Source organism: Hesperophylax consimilis, chromosome 17 (genome assembly GCF_061612785.1).
Source record: "Hesperophylax consimilis isolate HC1 chromosome 17, BYU_Hcon_1.0, whole genome shotgun sequence".
In the NCBI taxonomy this organism is placed as follows: Eukaryota; Metazoa; Arthropoda; class Insecta; order Trichoptera; family Limnephilidae; genus Hesperophylax; species Hesperophylax consimilis.
In genome coordinates this window covers 34665713-34676741 of record NC_142852.1, presented here as the reverse complement: position 1 = coordinate 34676741, position 11029 = coordinate 34665713, and the positions used below count along the sequence as shown (strand labels likewise).

Below are 11029 nucleotides of genomic sequence, written 5' to 3'. Positions count from 1 at the left end.
AATGGCATTTTTGTTCGAACCCAAGTCTGAAATTAGTGCCTATACATATGATGATTTTCCAAAAATTTAACTTTATGCAGATTTTAAGACGGATTTCGTTATGGACCATGATCCTTATCACTATTCTCAGTTTTAAGCCCGTTTGGTACCATAGAGCCTCAAAAAATGGCATTTTTTGTTCGAACCCAAGTCTGAAATTAGTGCCCATAGAAATGATGATTTTTCCAAAAATTCAACATTATTCAGATTTTGTGACGGTTTTCGTGATGGACCATTATCCTTATCACTTTTCTCAATTTTCAGCCCGTTTAGTACCATAGAGCCTAAAAAAATGGCATTTTTTGTTCGAACCCAAGTCTGAAATGATGATTTTTCCAAACACTCAACTTAATGCAGATTTTGTGACGGATTTCGTTATGGACCATGATCCTTCTCACTATTCTCAAATTTCAGCCCGTTTGGTACCATAGAGCCTTAAAAAATGGCATTTTTTGTTCGAACCCAAGTCTGAAATTAGTGCCTATACATATGATGATTTTCCAAAAATTTAACTTTATGCAGATTTTAAGACGGATTTCGTTATGGACCATGATCCTTATCACTATTCTCAAATTTCAGCCCGTTTGGTACCATAGAGCCTCAAAAAATGGCATTTTTGAAGTGAAACTTCTTTACGCGCGTCATGCAATTTCGAGGAGTAAAACCAACTCATGACCGAAACGAAAATGCGGGACCGATTAAAGTTCATTTGATGTAGTAAAAGTTTTGAAGTAAAATATAAATGCTTCTTAGCTCATCTCGACAACTGGCGTTGGTGGTGTAATGGTCAGCATAGTTGCTTTCGAAGCAGTTGATCCGAGTTCGATTCTCGGCCATGGAATATTATTTTTTTGTTTTTAAGGAATTTTTTTTTTTTAATGGTTGACCATAATATCAATCCACTAAGTAATATTTTAGGCCTGTAGCATAATTGAAAAGTTAAAGAATGATATAAAATTTTTTATGATGTTAACGATAAAAAAATGAAAAAAAACATAAAATTAAAATAAAAAATGGGCCAACGGCACGCGGTGTTCCCAAGCGGTCACCCATCCAAGTACTGACCGCGCCCAATGTTGCTTAACTTCGGTGATCGGACGAGAACCGGTGTGTTCAAAATGGTATGGTCGTTGGCAAAAGTTAAACAATATTAATTTCTATTCTACCTGCCAATAAATATATGAAAATTAGTATAAAAAAGCCCTAATAATATTGAAAAAATTAGCAAGGTGTGTGCGAGGTTGATAAAAATAATCATTACATACGCGCTTGAAAAAGATCGTAATTACATTAATAAGTTTGTAGGAATTTTTTTTTTCAATGGTTGACCATAATATCAATCCACTAAGTAATATTTTAGGCCTGTAGCATACTTGAAAAGTTAAAGAATTTTATGATATTATTAATTATAGTAATGATAAAAAAATAAAAAAAACATGAAATTAAAATAAAAAATAGGCCAACGGCACGCGGTGTTCCCAAGCGGTCACCCATCCAAGTACTGACCGCGCCCAATGTTGCTTAACTTCGGTGATCGGACGAGAACCGGTGTGTTCAACATGGTATGGTCGTTGGCAAACGCTAAACAATATTAATTTCTACTCTACCTGCCAATAAATATATGAAAATTAGTATAAAAAAGCCCTAATAATACTGAAAACATTAGCAAGGTGTAAATATTATATACCTAGTTTAACTCACTCTCCTAACTCATCTTCGCTGTCTACAGGCAGAGCGCACGACTGTGGTCGTGAAGAACCGAGGTTCGATCCCCGCTTTAACTAATTTTTTTTTTCTTTTTTTATAACTTTTAATTTTTTTTATCACATGCTACTTATAAATATGTCAATAGACAGAAAAAAAGAGAGAATGAAATGAAAAGAGAGAGAGAGAAGAATACTAGAAGTTTCACTTCTGTCTTGCGTAGGCTTGACACACCCATTTTTTATTTGTTCGAACCCAAGTCTGAATTTAGTGCCCATAGAAATGATGATTTTTCCAAAAATTCTATTTTATTCAGATTTTGTGACGGATTTCGTTATGGACCATTATCCTTATCACTTTTCTCAATTTTCAGCCCGTTTAGTACCATAGAGCCTCAAAAAATGGCATTTTTTGTTCGAACCCAAGTCTGAAATGATGATTTTTCCAAACACTCAACTTAATGCAGATTTTGTGACGGATTTCGTTATGGACCATGATCCTTCTCACTATTCTCAAATTTCAGCCCGTTTGGTACCATAGAGCCTAAAAAAATGGCATTTTTTGTTCGAACCCAAGTCTGAAATTAGTGCCTATACATATGATGATTTTCCAAAAATTTAACTTTATGCAGATTTTAAGACGGATTTCGTTATGGACCATGATCCTTATCACTATTCTCAGTTTTAAGCCCGTTTGGTACCATAGAGCCTCAAAAAATGGCATTTTTTGTTCGAACCCAAGTCTGAAATTAGTGCCCATTGAAATGATGATTTTTCCAAAAATTCAACATTATTCAGATTTTGTGACGGTTTTCGTTATGAACCATTATCCTTATCACTTTTCTCAATTTTCAGCCCGTTTAGTACCATAGAGCCTAAAAAAATGGCATTTTCGTTCGAACCCAAGTCTGAAATGATGATTTTTCCAAACACTCAACTTAATGCAGATTTTGTGACGGATTTCGTTATGGACCATGATCCTTCTCACTATTCTCAAATTTCAGCCCGTTTGGTACCATAGAGCCTTAAAAAATGGCATTTTTTGTTCGAACCCAAGTCTGAAATTAGTGCCTATACATATGATGATTTTCCAAAAATTTAACTTTATGCAGATTTTAAGACGGATTTCGTTATGGACCATGATCCTAATCACTATTCTCAAATTTTAGCCCGTTTGGTACCATAGAGCCTCAAAAAATGGCATTTTTTGTTCGAACCCAAGTCTGAAATTAGTGCCCATAGAAATGATGATTTTTCCAAAAATTCAACTTTATTCAGATTTTGTGACGGATTTCGTTATGGACCATTATCCTTATCACTTTTCTCAATTTTCAGCCCGTTTAGTACCATAGAGCCTAAAAAATGGCATTTTTTGTTCGAACCCAAGTCTGAAATGATGATTTTTCCAAACACTCAACTTTATGCAGATTTTGTGACGGATTTCGTTATGGACCATGATCCTTCTCACTATTCTCAAATTTCAGCCCGTTTGGTACCATAGAGCCTTAAAAAATGGCATTTTTTGTTCGAACCCAAGTCTGAAATTAGTGCCTATACATATGATGATTTTCCAAAAATTTAACTTTATGCAGATTTTGTGACGGATTTCGTTATGGACCATGATCCTTCTCACTATTCTCAAATTTCAGCCCGTTTGGTACCATAGAGCCTTAAAAAATGGCATTTTTTGTTCGAACCCAAGTCTGAAATTAGTGCCTATACATATGATGATTTTCCAAAAATTTAACTTTATGCAGATTTTAAGACGGATTTCGTTATGGACCATGATCCTTATCACTATTCTCAAATTTCAGCCCGTTTGGTACCATAGAGCCTCAAAAAATGGCATTTTTTGTTCGAACCCAAGTCTGAATTTAGTGCCCATAGAAATGATGATTTTTCCAAAAATTCTATTTTATTCAGATTTTGTGACGGATTTCGTTATGGACCATTATCCTTATCACTTTTCTCAATTTTCAGCCCGTTTAGTACCATAGAGCCTCAAAAAATGGCATTTTTTGTTCGAACCCAAGTCTGAAATGATGATTTTTCCAAACACTCAACTTAATGCAGATTTTGTGACGGATTTCGTTATGGACCATGATCCTTCTCACTATTCTCAAATTTCAGCCCGTTTGGTACCATAGAGCCTAAAAAAATGGCATTTTTTGTTCGAACCCAAGTCTGAAATTAGTGCCTATACATATGATGATTTTCCAAAAATTTAACTTTATGCAGATTTTAAGACGGATTTCGTTATGGACCATGATCCTTATCACTATTCTCAGTTTTAAGCCCGTTTGGTACCATAGAGCCTCAAAAAATGGCATTTTTTGTTCGAACCCAAGTCTGAAATTAGTGCCCATTGAAATGATGATTTTTCCAAAAATTCAACTTTATTCAGATTTTGTGACGGTTTTCGTTATGAACCATTATCCTTATCACTTTTCTCAATTTTCAGCCCGTTTAGTACCATAGAGCCTAAAAAAATGGCATTTTCGTTCGAACCCAAGTCTGAAATGATGATTTTTCCAAACACTCAACTTAATGCAGATTTTGTGACGGATTTCGTTATGGACCATGATCCTTCTCACTATTCTCAAATTTCAGCCCGTTTGGTACCATAGAGCCTTAAAAAATGGCATTTTTTGTTCGAACCCAAGTCTGAAATTAGTGCCTATACATATGATGATTTTCCAAAAATTTAACTTTATGCAGATTTTAAGACGGATTTCGTTATGGACCATGATCCTAATCACTATTCTCAAATTTTAGCCCGTTTGGTACCATAGAGCCTCAAAAAATGGCATTTTTTGTTCGAACCCAAGTCTGAAATTAGTGCCCATAGAAATGATGATTTTTCCAAAAATTCAACTTTATTCAGATTTTGTGACGGATTTCGTTATGGACCATTATCCTTATCACTTTTCTCAATTTTCAGCCCGTTTAGTACCATAGAGCCTAAAAAAATGGCATTTTTTGTTCGAACCCAAGTCTGAAATGATGATTTTTCCAAACACTCAACTTTATGCAGATTTTGTGACGGATTTCGTTATGGACCATGATCCTTCTCACTATTCTCAAATTTCAGCCCGTTTGGTACCATAGAGCCTTAAAAAATGGCATTTTTTGTTCGAACCCAAGTCTGAAATTAGTGCCTATACATATGATGATTTTCCAAAAATTTAACTTTATGCAGATTTTGTGACGGATTTCGTTATGGACCATGATCCTTCTCACTATTCTCAAATTTCAGCCCGTTTGGTACCATAGAGCCTTAAAAAATGGCATTTTTTGTTCGAACCCAAGTCTGAAATTAGTGCCTATACATATGATGATTTTCCAAAAATTTAACTTTATGCAGATTTTAAGACGGATTTCGTTATGGACCATGATCCTAATCACTATTCTCAAATTTCAGCCCGTTTGGTACCATAGAGCCTCAAAAAATGGCATTTTTTGTTCGAACCCAAGTCTGAAATTAGTGCCCATAGAAATGATGATTTTTCCAAAAATTCTATTTTATTCAGATTTTGTGACGGATTTCGTTATGGACCATTATCCTTATCACTTTTCTCAATTTTCAGCCCGTTTAGTACCATAGAGCCTCAAAAAATGGCATTTTTTGTTCGAACCCAAGTCTGAAATGATGATTTTTCCAAACACTCAACTTAATGCAGATTTTGTGACGGATTTCGTTATGGACCATGATCCTTCTCACTATTCTCAAATTTCAGCCCGTTTGGTACCATAGAGCCTAAAAAAATGGCATTTTTTGTTCGAACCCAAGTCTGAAATTAGTGCCTATACATATGATGATTTTCCAAAAATTTAACTTTATGCAGATTTTAAGACGGATTTCGTTATGGACCATGATCCTTATCACTATTCTCAGTTTTAAGCCCGTTTGGTACCATAAAGCCTCAAAAAATGGCATTTTTTGTTCGAACCCAAGTCTGAAATTAGTGCCCATTGAAATGATGATTTTTCCAAAAATTCAACTTTATTCAGATTTTGTGACGGTTTTCGTTATGAACCATTATCCTTATCACTTTTCTCAATTTTCAGCCCGTTTAGTACCATAGAGCCTAAAAAAATGGCATTTTCGTTCGAACCCAAGTCTGAAATGATGATTTTTCCAAACACTCAACTTAATGCAGATTTTGTGACGGATTTCGTTATGGACCATGATCCTTCTCACTATTCTCAAATTTCAGCCCGTTTGGTACCATAGAGCCTTAAAAAATGGCATTTTTTGTTCGAACCCAAGTCTGAAATTAGTGCCTATACATATGATGATTTTCCAAAAATTTAACTTTATGCAGATTTTAAGACGGATTTCGTTATGGACCATGATCCTAATCACTATTCTCAAATTTTAGCCCGTTTGGTACCATAGAGCCTCAAAAAATGGCATTTTTTGTTCGAACCCAAGTCTGAAATTAGTGCCCATAGAAATGATGATTTTTCCAAAAATTCAACTTTATTCAGATTTTGTGACGGATTTCGTTATGGACCATGATCCTTATCACTTTTCTCAATTTTCAGCCCGTTTAGTACCATAGAGCCTAAAAAAATGGCATTTTTTGTTCGATCCCAAGTCTGAAATAATGATTTTTCCAAACACTCAACTTTATGCAGATTTTGTGACGGATTTCGCTATGGACCATGATCCTTATCACCATTCTCAAATTTCAGCCCGTTTGGTACCATAGAGCCTAAAAAAATGGCATTTTTTGTTCGAACCCATGTCTGAAATTAGTGCCCATAGAAATGATGACTTTTTCCAAAAATTCAACTTTATGCAGATTTTCTGACGGATTTCATTATGGACCATGATCCTTATAACTATTCTCAAATTTCAGCCCGTTTGGTACCATAGAGCCTAAAAAAATGGCATTTTTGTTCGAACCCAAGTCTGAAATTAGTGCCCATGGAAATGATGACTTTTCCAAAAGTTCAACTTTATGCAGATTTTGTGACGGATTTCGTTTTGGACCATGGTTTTCATAATTATTTTAAAAATTCAGAACGTTTGGTACAATAGATCACGAATAAATGCCATTTTTTGTTCGAACCCAAGTCTGAATTTAGTGCCCATAGAAATGATGATTTTTCCAAAAATTCTATTTTATTCAGATTTTGTGACGGATTTCGTTATGGACCATTATCCTTATCACTTTTCTCAATTTTCAGCCCGTTTAGTACCATAGAGCCTCAAAAAATGGCATTTTTTGTTCGAACCCAAGTCTGAAATGATGATTTTTCCAAACACTCAACTTAATGCAGATTTTGTGACGGATTTCGTTATGGACCATGATCCTTCTCACTATTCTCAAATTTCAGCCCGTTTGGTACCATAGAGCCTAAAAAAATGGCATTTTTTGTTCGAACCCAAGTCTGAAATTAGTGCCTATACATATGATGATTTTCCAAAAATTTAACTTTATGCAGATTTTAAGACGGATTTCGTTATGGACCATGATCCTTATCACTATTCTCAGTTTTAAGCCCGTTTGGTACCATAGAGCCTCAAAAAATGGCATTTTTTGTTCGAACCCAAGTCTGAAATTAGTGCCCATTGAAATGATGATTTTTCCAAAAATTCAACTTTATTCAGATTTTGTGACGGTTTTCGTTATGAACCATTATCCTTATCACTTTTCTCAATTTTCAGCCCGTTTAGTACCATAGAGCCTAAAAAAATGGCATTTTCGTTCGAACCCAAGTCTGAAATGATGATTTTTCCAAACACTCAACTTAATGCAGATTTTGTGACGGATTTCGTTATGGACCATGATCCTTCTCACTATTCTCAAATTTCAGCCCGTTTGGTACCATAGAGCCTTAAAAAATGGCATTTTTTGTTCGAACCCAAGTCTGAAATTAGTGCCTATACATATGATGATTTTCCAAAAATTTAACTTTATGCAGATTTTAAGACGGATTTCGTTATGGACCATTATCCTTATCACTTTTCTCAATTTTCAGCCCGTTTAGTACCATAGAGCCTAAAAAAATGGCATTTTTTGTTCGAACCCAAGTCTGAAATGATGATTTTTCCAAACACTCAACTTTATGCAGATTTTGTGACGGATTTCGTTATGGACCATGATCCTTCTCACTATTCTCAAATTTCAGCCCGTTTGGTACCATAGAGCCTTAAAAAATGGCATTTTTTGTTCGAACCCAAGTCTGAAATTAGTGCCTATACATATGATGATTTTCCAAAAATTTAACTTTATGCAGATTTTGTGACGGATTTCGTTATGGACCATGATCCTTCTCACTATTCTCAAATTTCAGCCCGTTTGGTACCATAGAGCCTTAAAAAATGGCATTTTTTGTTCGAACCCAAGTCTGAAATTAGTGCCTATACATATGATGATTTTCCAAAAATTTAACTTTATGCAGATTTTAAGACGGATTTCGTTATGGACCATGATCCTTATCACTATTCTCAAATTTCAGCCCGTTTGGTACCATAGAGCCTCAAAAAATGGCATTTTTTGTTCGAACCCAAGTCTGAATTTAGTGCCCATAGAAATGATGATTTTTCCAAAAATTCTATTTTATTCAGATTTTGTGACGGATTTCGTTATGGACCATTATCCTTATCACTTTTCTCAATTTTCAGCCCGTTTAGTACCATAGAGCCTCAAAAAATGGCATTTTTTGTTCGAACCCAAGTCTGAAATGATGATTTTTCCAAACACTCAACTTAATGCAGATTTTGTGACGGATTTCGTTATGGACCATGATCCTTCTCACTATTCTCAAATTTCAGCCCGTTTGGTACCATAGAGCCTAAAAAAATGGCATTTTTTGTTCGAACCCAAGTCTGAAATTAGTGCCTATACATATGATGATTTTCCAAAAATTTAACTTTATGCAGATTTTAAGACGGATTTCGTTATGGACCATGATCCTTATCACTATTCTCAGTTTTAAGCCCGTTTGGTACCATAGAGCCTCAAAAAATGGCATTTTTTGTTCGAACCCAAGTCTGAAATTAGTGCCCATTGAAATGATGATTTTTCCAAAAATTCAACTTTATTCAGATTTTGTGACGGTTTTCGTTATGAACCATTATCCTTATCACTTTTCTCAATTTTCAGCCCGTTTAGTACCATAGAGCCTAAAAAAATGGCATTTTCGTTCGAACCCAAGTCTGAAATGATGATTTTTCCAAACACTCAACTTAATGCAGATTTTGTGACGGATTTCGTTATGGACCATGATCCTTCTCACTATTCTCAAATTTCAGCCCGTTTGGTACCATAGAGCCTTAAAAAATGGCATTTTTTGTTCGAACCCAAGTCTGAAATTAGTGCCTATACATATGATGATTTTCCAAAAATTTAACTTTATGCAGATTTTAAGACGGATTTCGTTATGGACCATGATCCTAATCACTATTCTCAAATTTTAGCCCGTTTGGTACCATAGAGCCTCAAAAAATGGCATTTTTTGTTCGAACCCAAGTCTGAAATTAGTGCCCATAGAAATGATGATTTTTCCAAAAATTCAACTTTATTCAGATTTTGTGACGGATTTCGTTATGGACCATTATCCTTATCACTTTTCTCAATTTTCAGCCCGTTTAGTACCATAGAGCCTAAAAAAATGGCATTTTTTGTTCGAACCCAAGTCTGAAATGATGATTTTTCCAAACACTCAACTTTATGCAGATTTTGTGACGGATTTCGTTATGGACCATGATCCTTCTCACTATTCTCAAATTTCAGCCCGTTTGGTACCATAGAGCCTTAAAAAATGGCATTTTTTGTTCGAACCCAAGTCTGAAATTAGTGCCTATACATATGATGATTTTCCAAAAATTTAACTTTATGCAGATTTTGTGACGGATTTCGTTATGGACCATGATCCTTCTCACTATTCTCAAATTTCAGCCCGTTTGGTACCATAGAGCCTTAAAAAATGGCATTTTTTGTTCGAACCCAAGTCTGAAATTAGTGCCTATACATATGATGATTTTCCAAAAATTTAACTTTATGCAGATTTTAAGACGGATTTCGTTATGGACCATGATCCTAATCACTATTCTCAAATTTCAGCCCGTTTGGTACCATAGAGCCTCAAAAAATGGCATTTTTTGTTCGAACCCAAGTCTGAAATTAGTGCCCATAGAAATGATGATTTTTCCAAAAATTCTATTTCATTCAGATTTTGTGACGGATTTCGTTATGGACCATTATCCTTATCACTTTTCTCAATTTTCAGCCCGTTTAGTACCATAGAGCCTCAAAAAATGGCATTTTTTGTTCGAACCCAAGTCTGAAATGATGATTTTTCCAAACACTCAACTTAATGCAGATTTTGTGACGGATTTCGTTATGGACCATGATCCTTCTCACTATTCTCAAATTTCAGCCCGTTTGGTACCATAGAGCCTAAAAAAATGGCATTTTTTGTTCGAACCCAAGTCTGAAATTAGTGCCTATACATATGATGATTTTCCAAAAATTTAACTTTATGCAGATTTTAAGACGGATTTCGTTATGGACCATGATCCTTATCACTATTCTCAGTTTTAAGCCCGTTTGGTACCATAGAGCCTCAAAAAATGGCATTTTTTGTTCGAACCCAAGTCTGAAATTAGTGCCCATTGAAATGATGATTTTTCCAAAAATTCAACTTTATTCAGATTTTGTGACGGTTTTCGTTATGAACCATTATCCTTATCACTTTTCTCAATTTTCAGCCCGTTTAGTACCATAGAGCCTAAAAAAATGGCATTTTCGTTCGAACCCAAGTCTGAAATGATGATTTTTCCAAACACTCAACTTAATGCAGATTTTGTGACGGATTTCGTTATGGACCATGATCCTTCTCACTATTCTCAAATTTCAGCCCGTTTGGTACCATAGAGCCTTAAAAAATGGCATTTTTTGTTCGAACCCAAGTCTGAAATTAGTGCCTATACATATGATGATTTTCCAAAAATTTAACTTTATGCAGATTTTAAGACGGATTTCGTTATGGACCATGATCCTAATCACTATTCTCAAATTTTAGCCCGTTTGGTACCATAGAGCCTCAAAAAATGGCATTTTTTGTTCGAACCCAAGTCTGAAATTAGTGCCCATAGAAATGATGATTTTTCCAAAAATTCAACTTTATTCAGATTTTGTGACGGATTTCGTTATGGACCATTATCCTTATCACTTTTCTCAATTTTCAGCCCGTTTAGTACCATAGAGCCTAAAAAAATGGCATTTTTTGTTCGAACCCAAGTCTGAAATGATGATTTTTCCAAACACTCA

The 11029-nt window shown here is 34.9% G+C and overlaps 2 non-coding genes across 2 annotated transcripts; both read right to left on the bottom strand.

Annotated features, from left to right (window-relative positions):
- Window positions 1-1055: 1055 nt before the first annotated feature.
- LOC149416484 (5S ribosomal RNA) lies at window positions 1056-1174 on the bottom strand. The gene has a single exon (XR_016303742.1). It is a non-coding gene; the product is annotated as a 5S ribosomal RNA (ribosomal RNA).
- Window positions 1175-1496: 322 nt separating this feature from the next.
- Window positions 1497-1615, bottom strand: LOC149416483 (5S ribosomal RNA). The gene has a single exon (XR_016303729.1). It is a non-coding gene; the product is annotated as a 5S ribosomal RNA (ribosomal RNA).
- Window positions 1616-11029: the final 9414 nt, after the last annotated feature.